This window comes from Stenella coeruleoalba (assembly GCF_951394435.1).
Source record: "Stenella coeruleoalba genome assembly, chromosome: 2".
NCBI classification, from domain to species: Eukaryota; Metazoa; Chordata; class Mammalia; order Artiodactyla; family Delphinidae; genus Stenella; species Stenella coeruleoalba.
In genome coordinates, this window is record NC_137147.1 from 102,761,887 (window position 1) to 102,775,643 (window position 13,757).

General features: G+C 44.0%; 1 protein-coding gene across 11 annotated transcripts in view; it reads right to left on the reverse strand.

Annotated features, from left to right (window-relative positions):
* The window catches only part of ZMYND11 (zinc finger MYND-type containing 11), a 135,783-nt gene extending 123,468 nt beyond the window's left edge, over positions 1 to 12,315 (reverse strand). For 7 of the 11 annotated variants that reach the window (XM_079914031.1, XM_079914029.1, XM_079914027.1 and 4 more), the window contains exon 1: positions 11,856 to 12,211. The gene's annotated coding sequence lies outside the window, so the exon portion shown is untranslated. The other 4 variants (XM_079914033.1, XM_079914037.1, XM_079914038.1 and 1 more) reach the window with 4 other exon arrangements.
* Positions 12,316 to 13,757: the final 1,442 nt, after the last annotated feature.

Genomic DNA, 13,757 nt, shown 5'->3' on the forward strand with positions numbered 1-13,757 from the left:
CTCCAGGAAACTTTAAAAAAGAAAATAATTATTAGTTGTGGTTTATGAAGGCATATTGTTTTCTGAAATAATCCCATCTCATAAGCATTAAAAATGGCCACGGCCATAACCACAGGCGGCACAGTACACAGGGACCGGATTACATGGAGTTTCATAAGCCAACCCTTTCATAAAGGATTTGAAACTTTAACCTAAGGGCAATGGAAGCCACTGAAGAATTCTCAGCAGAAGACAGTGATTAGACTCCCAGCAGCTATTTAGCCTGCACCAATCATGGTAATTCCATCTTCCTTATCAGCTGACATCAAGTCCAGCAAGTGCTATGTGACTCAATGAGGGAGAAGTGTGCTAGGGCTACTTTTAGGACCAATTCCTAGCCCTAAAAAAAGGCCTCTTCTCCCTCTAAATATCATTAGGTCTTAATATGATGCCCAAAACTGATGCAGCCTTCTTGCCGCCCTGAGGGGAACTAGCCTGAGAATAAAGCTGATGCTGAGGGCTGGACAAAGGAAAGATGGTCCTTTGAGCCGTTGCTTGTGTCACCTGGAGTCTTTCCTCTCTCTGGACTTCCAGTTAGATGAGAGAATAAGTTTGCATTAGCCAGTTTGAGTCAAGTTCTTCTGTAAGTTCCAGCTAAAAGCACCTTAGCTGATATAATAATTATTCCCATGTTGGTGGTAAGTGAAACCATGAGTCGGGATGAGACTCTGGAGGGAGGCAGGTAGTGAAGAAAGAAAGGAGTCCTAGGGCAGAGTGGGGGGCACCTCATGTTTCATTCTAGGCGGTAGAAGAGCAGCTGGTAAACAAGCAGCAGCCAAAGGTTCTAAAGAAAAGCAAAAGAGTGTGGCGTTACAAAAAAAAAAAGTGTTTCAAGAAGGGAATGGTCAACTGTGCCTCTCGGCTGCTGAAAGTCAAGTAGAATGGAGGGCTGAAAGGCTCAGGTGGACTCAGCAACTTGGCAGTCACAGCACCTCCCTGGAACAGCTTCAGTCGTCTGATAATGCAGAAGCTGGACTGGGAAGAAGTACAGAAACAAAAAGAAAGATGATTCTTTGGATGAGTGTTCAGAAAGGAGAAAGATTATATAGGGGAGAAAAGAAAACCAGAGCAGTGGATGCGGAGTTCTGAAAAGATTTTTGTTGTTTTTGTTTTGTTTGTTTTGTAATGGTGAGATGATGTCAGAGTATATCTAAATGAAAATCGAAGAGAGCAAGTATAGAAGGGAATGCAAATGAGATAGGTAAGAGGTTTCAGAAGGGATGATCTACAGAGACACAGGTGAAGAGAATGACAGAAGGAGATGTGAGGGCAGGCATGTCTGCAGATCTGGAGTAAAGCAAGTTACTTACTTCCCACAGGAAGCCTTCCTTCTCTGAAAAGAGGCTAAACTCCTCTACAAGAGTAATGGGGGGTAGAGAGGTGTGAGGAAAGTGAAGAAAGTTTAGTAAGTCATTACTGAAAAGTGGACGGTGAACTGACCAGAGAAAGTCTGAGAGCCCAGATGACCATGTATGTTGGTTTCCAAGAACCTACATACAGTGTCATGAGCTCCGTAGTTTCCCTCTACCAGCATGCAGGTTTTAGGGTAAATTCATCCAGAATTCAGGTTTTGTCTATACATTGTAGGCACTGAAAAGATAAAGGGGCATTCTTTTGTCTACCTACATGCACTATGTGACCTACTATATGTACAGCACTGTACTAGGTATTATAAAGAAATTTTAAGTTAGTGTTCTCAGGTCAAGGAACTGGGAAAATAAGATAATTATAGGAAGGTAAGATAAATATAAGATGATTACAAAAGGCAATAGAATAAGAACTAGTTGAGGCAAACTTTAAATGCTGTAAGGGGACAGATCACTGTGGGATAGCAATAAGATGGAGAAGATGAAACTTGATAGAGATCTCAAATGCCAACAAATTTTAAATTAAATTTTAAGCTAACTTCAGCACTCGGGGCAGAATGCAGAGGGGAAAGGAGGATACCTGAGCAAAAGTTATAAAGTATTATTAATATAAAAGTACTACTTGTGCATTAAAGAAAACACTTATTGAAAGAATAAACATAATTGGCTGAAGTAAAAGTTTTACTTAGGGGAACAGGAGATAAGACTAGAAAATTAGACTAAGAACAGACTCCAAAATATCCTGATGACAGGATCATAAGCTCTGGGAGAAGGAAAATGAATGAGGAGAGGTTTACAATTGTCTCTGAATACTGCCTGTTAGCAGATTTCAGGCCTCAGTGCAGGGAAAGAAAACAGGAACAGAGCCTGTGGTCTCCCTGAGTTGAGGAGACAGAGCAGACTGCAGTGACCAGTTTTCAGCTCAGCATTTCATTTGGTAGAATTCAAATTTTTTAGTCAATTACTTTCCCTATGAATCAGATGTCAGATCCTCTTCCCTCCCTATTATTATAATATTTAGAATCATTCTATGAAATAGTACCTCTACTTAGGAACAAAGAGTATATAAAATAATTTGTAATAGTATACCCATCTAACATTTTCCACTCTATTCTGCAAGGTCCAATTTTATAGGAATATTCTATTTTAAAATGCAGTTCTGACAAGAGCAACCAATTCTTGAACATATCTGGTAATCTAAAACTGAGAAATTTATGTTTATTTAAGACAATCTGACTTAACACACTTTAAAATAGACAAAAGCGAGAGGACTGATGCCAATGGGACACGGCCTGCAGAGGAGGCTATGGCATCCGGCTGGAAGAGTGAACGACCTGCTCAGAACTTGAAGACCAACAGTCAGCACCAGGTCAAATGAGGCTTCTCCAGGCCACTCCTCCTCTAAAGCCCTGACTTCCGAAGACTGATGGATTCTGCACTAGAGAGGAAGGAAGAGAAACCCGTGCAAATTCTCAGGCTCTCCACAGGTCCTCAGGAAGACCACTGGGAAGCCTCAGCATGCTGAGGGAGAAGTGCAAGAACAGGAGAGAACACAGATACTGGCCATCAGTGACTGGAGGGACAGTGAATCTCATAGCTCACAGGCTTCTTCCCTCAGAATCTTCTGGTACTCAGCTTAGACAATGAATCTGCTCCTGCTCTGGCCCTATCTCTGGGGAACAACCTGTAAGTGGAAATGACACCCACAATCTGTAGGAATATCAAGGATCACCTAAAATCCAGACAAAAGCCAAGGATACCCAGGTTGCTAAACAGCAGTGCCAGGAAAACCTCCTCAGATGGCCCCACTATCACCTGCAGGCACAACTTCACCATGGCTGGCATAATCGCCCAGGGAAAGACATCCAAGTGCTTCTGATGCCTGTCAGGGTCACAAGCTTACTCCACAACCTGCAGGAACACTTGGCCGCTGCTCAAACTACAGGAAATCTCAGAGACACTGAACTGGGTGGCAGCCTACCCCCGGACATCATTTGCCTCAGACACAATGCAGGACCATTAGGAAACACCAACCAACCCCACCTTTGCTATCCACCTTCCCTGACCATCAGCAGAGTAACAATACCAGAGCATTTCTGAGGAACCTGAAAAGACTTGAGGTTTTCTCCTGGGATATATTTATTTTTCAGGCTATTTTGATTATCCTGTGTAGGAAACTTCAAGAATAAGATTCCTGAAAAATAATTTCTGAGACAGAGAGCTGAAGGTTGTAGAGTACATCATTTTCTATAAACCATTACAAAAAGAACTTTCTAGAAGTCGTCACATATACTTGGCCTACTTAAAAAAATAAAAATTTGTAACTTTAAAAGTTAAAAAAAATCCCAACTGGGCTTCCCAGGTGGCGCAGTGGTTGAGAGTCCGCCTGCCGATGCAGGGGACATGGGCTCGTGCCCCGGTCTGGGAAGATCCCACATGCCGCGGCGCGGCTGGGCCCGTGAGCCATGGCCGCTGAGCCTGCGCATCCGGAGCCTGTGCTCCACAACGGGAGAGGCCACAACAGTGAGAGGCCCGCGTATCACAAAAAGAAAAAAAAGAAAAAAATCCCAACTGGAACTTTAAAATAGAGCCCAGACCCATCCCCAGAGATTCTGACTTAATGCTTTTGTTAAGAAAAAAAAGTAGGACTTCCCTAGTGGCACAGTGGTTGAGAGTCCACCTGCCAATGCAGGGGACGCAGGTTCGTGCCCCGGTCCAGGAAGATCCTACATGCTGCGGAGCGGCTGGGCCCGTGAGCCATGGCCGCTGAGCCTGCGCATCGTAGCCTATGCTCCGCAACGGGAGAGGCCACAACAGTGAGAGGCCTGCGTACCGCAAAAAAAAAAAAAAAAAGTAATTCAGATGCTCAGTCATGACTGAGAATCAGTGTACCATCAAGAGCTTCCCATGTGTCATCCAAAATCCCAAAGAATTTATTTAAAAGAATAAGATGCAAGTACTATTTCAAGGCTTACAACAGTATCTTTTTGGTTAGCATTTGTTTAAAATACGCAAATGAATCAAGAGAAAGTCTAACTTTAAACTGGATTGGTGGTTGTTCAACTTTTAATTCACTCGGAAATAACTGAGACTAAGCTAGGTTTATTTTAATAATCATAAGAAAATAAAATTTAACTTTCAAATTACTCAAGTGTAAGTTTCTTAACTAAAACAATCTAACACGAACACTCCTCACAATCGAGAGGCTTCTTCAGAACTGTATGTGTAGAAAATATATGTGCAGAATAAGAAAATATGTTATTTCAAAATAAATGATCAGGTGTTTTGACATTACACTAAGTGTGGCATTTTTAAACATAAAAGAAATGTTAAATTATAAGTGCAGTAGAAAAATAAACCACTTTAAACTTTATATCCTCTACAATTTAAAAAGATAACATCTCTAATAGTAAATAAAATGCTCCAAAACCTTGTAAATATGGTATCAATGGCAAGCCCAAATAAATCAATCTCACTTGTTCCTACCACAAGTACTGGCCAGCTTAAGTATTTATATTCAATACTAATTTGAGATGGCCTCCATGTCAAAACTCAGCTGAAAATTAAGAACTTGATCTCCCTAACAGCATTTTTCAGATACAGTTCTGAGACAGAAAAGCAATCAACAAGCAGATAAATCAAGAATCTACAAAAAAAAAAAAAAAAAAAAAAAAAGAATCTACAAAAAAAATAAAGCGTTCATAATAGCTTTCAAGCTGAGATACTTTAGCCTTTATTAAAAGACTTTTTTAAAAAAATCTTTCTATAACTATTAAATATGAGAAAACCTTATGTAATATCCCCGCTGATGAGCATCAACACAATCTGAACCTGGGCATGCTACAACTCAGTTGATCTATGTCTCACTTCACCATATGCTTCACACTATTTTATTTTAGACAATAAACACCTACTGACTCCTGAAGCCTCAGCACTTAGAGTAACTTTCAAGAAATTAGCTATTTCAATCCAAAGTGAACTTATCCAACAGAGGGAATACTAAAAGATTCCTCAAGACAATGACTGCCCCTTCTCATGCAGCACAAAAACTTTAGTGGTAAAGTTAATTTCAAATATTTTCAAACATTTCTCTCCTATACATAAGTATTAAAATAATGATTGTAAGTTTCCCCCCACACACCCTGTGGCAAGTTATCTCATAATGTGAGTTGCTAATAGTTACAGCAGGAAAATGAGCCAATTATTTATGCTTGTTCTTAGGTTACAAGCTGTCGTTACCAGTGAAACTGGAATTAACCAGAATTTTATGTATGGGATGTTCTGATTACCAGGAGGTTTCTAATATTTTCTTTCCATCTCCTACTTTTGAAAGAAGAGTGAGCATAGTTTCACGTTCCTTTACTATTCCATACTTTTGCAGACATAAATGTATACTTGTAAGGTGACAGTGTATGAGTACAAAGATCCAAGAAGTTGGTGAGTTTTAGGGAGACAAGAGCAGCCAAGTGCAGTATAGTGGTACTTCCCTGGTGGCACAGTGCTTAAGAATCCGCCTGCCAATGCAGGGGACACAGGTTCGAAACCTGGTCCCGGAAGATCCCACATGCCATGGAGCAACTAAGCCCACGCGCCACAACTACTGAGCCTGCGCTCTAGAACCTGCAAGCCACAACTAATGAGCCCGCGTGCCACAACTACTGAAGTCCTCACACGTAGAGCCCGTGCTCTGCAACAAAGAGAAGCCACCGCAATGAGAAGCCCGCACACTACAACAAAGAGCAGCCCACGCTCGCCGCAATGAGAGAAAGCCCAGCGCAGCAACGAAGACCCAAGGAAGGAAAGAAGGGAAGGAGGAAGTAAATAAATAAATAAGTAAATAATTTTTTTTTTTAATGGAGTACAGGTTTGCTAATCATAGACGTGAATTCAAATACCCCTTTGATCATGTGTTCTGTGTGACCCCAGGCACTAGGGTCTATTATAAGTTATGTAATACTTATAACTGTGCTGTATAATATTGTAATTTATCATATAATCATACTATAATAAATACTTCCCTCATTATGCTACTGTGAGAACTAAAAGGAGTATGTAAAATGCCTAGGATAGTAGGTGCTCAATGACACCTTCCTTTACAAACAATGGTGCTGCCACAAGCAATACCTTTACAATGAAAAACAGCTTTCTAAAAACTGCTTACAAAGACTTCTAAAGGGACATAATGTGTGTACATAATCAAAGTACAATGTATTTATGACAGATTATCTTGTAATACACCACAGTATCTTCCTCATTTTTAAAATATAGCATTTTAAATCCCAATTGTGAAAGTTGGTATTAAGTAACAAGCTCTCAAAACAAATCCATTTCTAACTATTTGTATATATCTTTCTTTTGTTTACACGATAAATGCTTGGATAGGAAGGAAGAGTCTTCCTTCTTTAAATTCTATTTTAAGTTTACTTAGCATACAAGCAGGTCAAATTAGGAAAAAATATTAAAGATTTTAAGTGGGACTATCTTTCATTTAAATGCTTAGATAGTATCAGGAGAACAAAAAAAAAGAATTACTAATCATAACAAAGTTGTTTTTAAAAATCCTCAAGTGGAGGCTTCCCTGGTGGTGCAGTGGTTGAGAATCCGCCTGCCAATGCAGGGGACACGGGTTCGTGCCCCGGTCCAGGAAGATCCCACATGCCGCAGAGCGGCTGGGCCCGTGAGCCATGGCCGCTGAGCCTGCACGTCCGGAGCCTGTGCTCCGCAATGGGAGAGGCCACAACAGTGAGAGGCCCGCACACCGCAAAAAAAAAAAAAAAAAAAAAAAAAAAAATGCTGATATGACAGTATTCCATTACCTTTGTCATTTCTATTAATCTCTTTGTCTATTTCTTTAATTTCACATGAAGTTAGGCAAATGATTAGCCATTATGTATTGATGAATAGAAAACAAACCCCCAAAATACAATGAAAAATGTCTAAATATTTACTAGTTGAACATAAATTAGATTTGTAAAATTGAGTTGAATACCTAAGCCTAACAATTTGCTAAATTTCCCTACTAAATACATAATGGTCTCTACAAATATTTTCTTAATTTCCAAATAAATATTTTTTAAATTTTGCATACTGTTTATTTGCATTTGTAAGTAATTTGATATCAAATATTGTACAGCATTTTCACAATACACACTACAGGCATACCTCATTTTATTGCACTTCACCTTACAGGCCTTCACAAATACTGTTTTCACAAACTGAAGGTTTGTGGCAACCCTGCATTGAGCAAGTCTACTGGTGCCATTTTTCCAACAGCAATGGCTCACTTTGTGTTTCTGTGTCACGTTTTGGTAATTCTTGCAACATTTTAAGTTTTTTCATTATTACTGTATTTGTTATGGTGATCTGTAATCAGTGATCTTTGATGTGACTACTAAAGCTCACTAAAGGCTCAGATGTTGGTTAGCATTTTTTAGCAATAAAGTATTTTTTAATTAAGGTATGTACACTGGTTTTTGGACATAATGCTACTGCACACTTAACAGACTACAGTATAGTGTATATATAACTTGTATATGCATTGGGAAACCAAAAAACTCACATGACTTGCTTTATTGTGATACCTCCTTTACTGCGGTGGTCTGGAGCAGAACCCATGGTATCTCTGAGGTATGCCTGTAAATAGCTTTCCAAGAATTTTCTAAGCGGAAAATCAGTAATAGGCACACACACACACACACACACAAAGATCTTTCCTTAAGGCAGCACATATGTTTAAGATACTACATGTGAGATATTACATCATACTGCTGGGTATTTAGATTTCAATTTGTATCTCCCTTCCATTATGTTCATTTCTATCATTTCACCTCTTATCACAGAGATTCTCAAGCCTGTATGTTATATGGATCATATTCTCTCAAAAAACTACTACTGATAGTTCACTCACTTCTTATTATAGAGAGTATGTATGTGTGTTGAGGGGTGTGGGTGTGCTACAAGGAGGTGGGACCTTACACAATTAAAAGGAAGACTGCTATGCTTTTAAGATGATCATGTGTATGATTTTTAGAAGTGGGATAGTGTATGTAAAGAACTTTGCACAATGGCTGACACTTGGTAAACATACAATATATGATGCCTATTTTCATCATGGTACTCATTTATGTTATAAACTTGTGGATACAAAAACATTTCAAAAATCAAGACCAAAGGAAGACAGACCACTGATGATACGGAGGACCTTCAGACCACTATTGATCTTCACAGAATCACTGTACGAAAGCAGATTTACTATTGTTTTGAAATGTTGACAATGCCACTGAAACAAAGTAACTGAAAGTCTTCAGGTAAGAGATACAGATAGCAATTAAACTCCTTGTTTTTCAGATGGGTAAATTGAGACCAGGCATAGCAAGTTTAAATAATTTGCCCAAGATCACTCTGCTAGTAATGACAGAGGTGAGATTCAGACCCAAGTCACCTGGCCTCAAACTCATGTTGCTATACTACCTCCAATCAAATTACAAAAATCTAATCAACCTGTAAAAAATTCAACGTTAAGTCCAAGTTAAGGTTTTCAAACAGTGAAACTTTTTTTTTTTCTTTAAGTCAGACTCTTCTCCTTAACATTTTCTCCTTTTTTCCAGATACAGCCTCTTGGCTTAAATTTTTTCTATGGAGAATTCAATTGAAGGATGGTAGGGGTAGGTACACAAAATCTGATACCAGAGGTTTAGGGCTTTAAGCAACAGTAGGACAGTATTTGATACTTTATTACAAATGTTACAATTCTTAATTAGCTTCAATCAGTGTCTCAATTTAGGTATGCCAAAGGGTATGAATGTCTCTGTTATACACTACCTGAACAACCCTTAAAGGAAAAGTGGATACTGTTACAAAAAAGTGAGAGTTCAAAAAAACACAGGTCAATTCACGGAAACATGCAAGATGCCATACACTCAAAGTATCAACGTAATGATATCCTAAGAACAATGCATACGAACTAAGGAGATAATTTTAACATTTTAATTGATCTTTCTTTGTAAAGCTGGGAGCACTTACATATGTTTATTTAACCACCTTGCAACAGGTAACTGAAAAAATAAACTGCCCAATTACAAAATGTAAAAGGGAGATTCCATTTTCATATGAACAACATCTAAGGGGAAACATATGAACAACATCTACAGGGAAAAAGTACCACAATAGAGATCCTCTGTCAATCATGCATGGAGTTAAGCAAGAAAAATATTTTATTGATTATGTCATAATCACAGACCATATTTTCTGACCTCTGATTCTCTAACTTGGCCATCTTATAAAGAAGAGTCCACCAAAATAATGACTAATCAACGCTAAAGACAAAGAAAATAACATGCCTGTACAAAATTCATATTTTATCTCCTGCTTGTTCAAGTTAGAATTCAGAAAAGTCACAAAGGTGACCCTGCTTACCAGAAAGCACTCAAACTTTTAAAGGACAACGAAGACTATCTCTCTGCTAACTTCAAACCATTAATTAGAATCAATGACCCAAAAGCCTGAAAAGGTTATGCATCCCATAATTACTAAGGTACAACCACTACATTTCTCGGTTTAAAAGAAAAACGTTTTACTTTATGCTCTTAAACAGACTAAATTATTTTTAAGCAGTCTCGTTTCCACAGGACACCGCTTACTGTAGGATGCAGAACACCTGGGTGAGGCAGACCAGAGGACCCAGGACCTAAACCTCAGTAAGCCCTGTGGGCCTCTAAAAATCTGACCCAAGCGGGCCCCTCCAACCTTCAGGCACCCATCCCTCAACAGGGTACCTGCTTTAAGTTCACAGGACCCCGGATACTATGTACACACCCCACAAGCGCACACGAAGCACCATGAACACACAGTATGTAACACCGGGTATGACATGCCCACACCGGGAACCATGTGGACCCGTATATAACACCAGGCACCACAGACAAACTAGGTACCATGCACACACCATATGTGACACCAGGAACCATGCCCACACCAGGTATGATATCCCCACCATGTTTAACACCAAGTGCCAGGTGCACACCGAGCACCAGAAACACAACGGGTATCATGCATGCTCCCACAGTATACAACACCAGGCACACATTCGGGACCACGGACACACCAGGCAGCATGGACACACTAGGAATCATGCCCCACCACATACCAGGTGCACACTGTGCAACACCGACACACAGCATATAACACCAGGCGCCACGGACACACCGGGCACCATGACCACACGGTATGTAACACCGACCACCACGGACACACTGGGTATCACACCCCCACCGTACATAACACCGGGCACCACGGACACACCGTGAGCGCCTCCAGCGCTGGGCCAGAAAAGCGTAAGGGGACAGTCCACGCGGAAGTTGGGGGTCCCAGGCCGGCTGCTGCGCCCCAGCTTAGCTCCCCTCCGGACGCCCGGCGGGATGGGTGGCGGACACTTAGGCGGTCCTGGGGGCCCGGGAGGATCTGCAGAGGAGGCGGAGGCCTCGCTGCCGCCCGTTACCAGCCCCGGGGACCAGGCCTCGCCTGGGCCCTTGGGGACCACCCTGCCCAGCCGCGGCCTTCGCTCCCAACAACTAGCCGTCAAGGCAGACGCCCGCCCCCCACCCGCCCCCAAACTCACAGAGCCGCGTCCCGGCGGACCCCGAGCCGAACCGCTGGCCCCGAGGCCTGGGCGCGCGGGGAGGACCGGCCCGGCGGGCGGCGCTCACGCGACTCCCCGGCTTCGCGGCCCGTGAAGGCCCCGCGCCGTCCTGCTCCTGCGGGGCCTCCTCCTCCTGCAGGGCCGCCCTTCCCCGGCCGGCCGAAGGCGGGGTGCGCAGCCGAACCCCCGCAGACCAACAGGCCCCTGCCCGACGCAAACAAAGCTCCGCCGTTCACTCGGCGCTGTTTGCAGGGGGCGAGCAGCGGTCACGCCCGCGGCCCGAGAAGCTGCAGCCGGGCCCGAGCTCCACAAACACCCCGCCTCGGACACCCCGCCCGCGCCCCCGCCCCCGCCCCGCCACCGAGGCCGAGCGTCTCCCACCATTATGCTCCGGACGGTCCTCGCCGCCGCCGCCGCGCCCGGCCCTCCCCCTCCGCGCCCGGCCCGCCGCCCGCGCCGCCTCCTTCCCGCCGCCGCCGCCTCCTCCGGGCCAGGGCCGGCGACGAGCGGGGGGGCTGCGGTCTCCCGGCCTCCCAGCCACCGCGGGCCCGGCATCCCTGCCGCCCGCGCCGGCTCCCCGGCCTCCCCGCCTCCGGTTACGCGGACCCGGCCTCCCTGCCGCCCGCCCCGGCTCCCCGACCTCCCCACCTCCGGCTCCACGGGCCCGGCCTCATCCCTGGCTCCCCGGCTCCGCGGACCCGGCCTGCCCGCTCCGGCTCCGCGCCTCAGGGGCGCCATGTTTACAAGCCTCCACCACAGAAACTCGCAAGCACCCGGCGAGGGAAGCGCTGAGGCCCCGCCGCCGCACTTACGGTGTCTCCTCGCCGAGCGGCGGGCCGTGGCCGGGCGCGGAGTTGAGGCGCCGCCGCCGCCGGGAAAGTTTGCGTCCTGCGAGGCCGCGGCGCCGCTCACATGGCGGGCTGAGCGGGGCGGCCGCTCGCCGGCCCGGCCTCCTCACCGCCGCCCGCCCGCCGCCCCCGGGCTTTATTGTGTGGCCCGCCGGCCGGCCGCGCTGCGGGCTCGGGCTCGGGCTCGGCGCGGGCTCCCTCCCGGCCCGGCCCGCCGTGCACGCCCACACCCACCTTCCCGCCGTCCTGTGCTCCGCGCCTCTCCCCAAATTTGAGCATATTCTTACATATCCACACATGCACTTCATATCAACACACACGTGAAAGCTACGTACGTGCGGGCACGCGGGAGCCGGGAGCGGAGCGCACAAAGATCCGGCACCCGCAGCATCGTCAGCTCGGACCCGCGGCTGCGGGCACTGCCCAGCCGACGCCTGCTTTCGTGTGCCTCGTACCTGCCTAGAGTCACCGTCGGAACGGCAAAGTCTTGGAGGAGCATTAATTTTTTAATTGGCAAGATCGGTAAAATGGTGTTAATACCTTTTAAAATCTGTCAGCGAAACAAATTGCGGGAATATGCTGAATTCCTCATTCCATACGTGCACAAACAGGACTTCAGAAAGAACGGGACCACCCATTACCTTTTTGGCAAAAACACTACCAATTTGTGTAAGGAGAAGATTATCTTTCTTAGTTTGTAATTCTAGATCTAAGGAGAAGATCCTCATATGTGGATTAAGAAAGTCTCAGAGATAAGCATACTTAATAGATTCACATATTTTCTCTAATGACCTTTGTCCATAGGAGTTTAGAAGGAAGACCTATCAGCCAAAACTTCCTACTCTGATTCTCTTTGGACATATATACCTGAAAATCACCGGAAGACACTTGTCCAAGAAATTTGGGGATTCTAATCCAATTCAACAATCTTTCACAGCTGGTCTCTAAGTTAGAATTTAGAAATGGGTGGTACTTGAATAGGAGTTCTATGATGTACACCTGTGGAAGAAACATAGCATTTCATAGCCCTGGTTCTAATACATCCCAGAGAGATTTTGGTTCTCTCAAGAGACATCACAAAATAATTTAAACTCATTTTAATTGTATGGATAAATATATTCCATTAAAATTGAGCAGAGGGATTAAAAGATGTCAGAAAAAAATCAAGACATGCCTGGTTTGAATGCGGGACCAGGAATTCTAACAATGAATAGCTTTAAGTAAATCATCTTTTTTTTTTTAAGTCATCTGTAAAATAGAGGACTGCATGATTCTATATACTTCACAGAGGCCACTCAAGGAAAACATCATATATGTATAAAAGGAAACTTACATTTTAGGAAAGAAGTCACTAACCCTAACTGCACATTTTTCTACAATCAAAGTTTTTAGCCATCATTTTTATTTTTGTACAGATATTCTCTCTCATTCTACGTTGGTTTTGCCTAGAATTTAACCCTTGGCCCTATACTCCCTTCAGAACAGTTTTATTTACCTTATTTTCCCCCCAGCTGAATAACTAATAGGCAGGGGAGATGGTCTGGGGGCCAGTGGTTTGGAGTTGGGAGTTGGAGGGACGCCCAGAAGACCCAAATAGTTATTTCCATACAACTTAGGTTTATACCATGAATTTATCTGCCAAACTGCAAAGAGAAGGCAAGGAACTGAGGTGTCAAGGAAAAGAGGGAAAAGGAAGAGTAGTGGGCTGTGAGGAATGGTTTACATCAACTTGGCCATGTTTCAGAGATTTACCACCACCCAAAGAAAGACCCCACGCAGCACCCCTAATTCTTCCCCAACCCCAACTGACACTAGACAAGTAATGTCTGACTTGATCAGCATATCACTTTTTCCAGATTCTGCTTT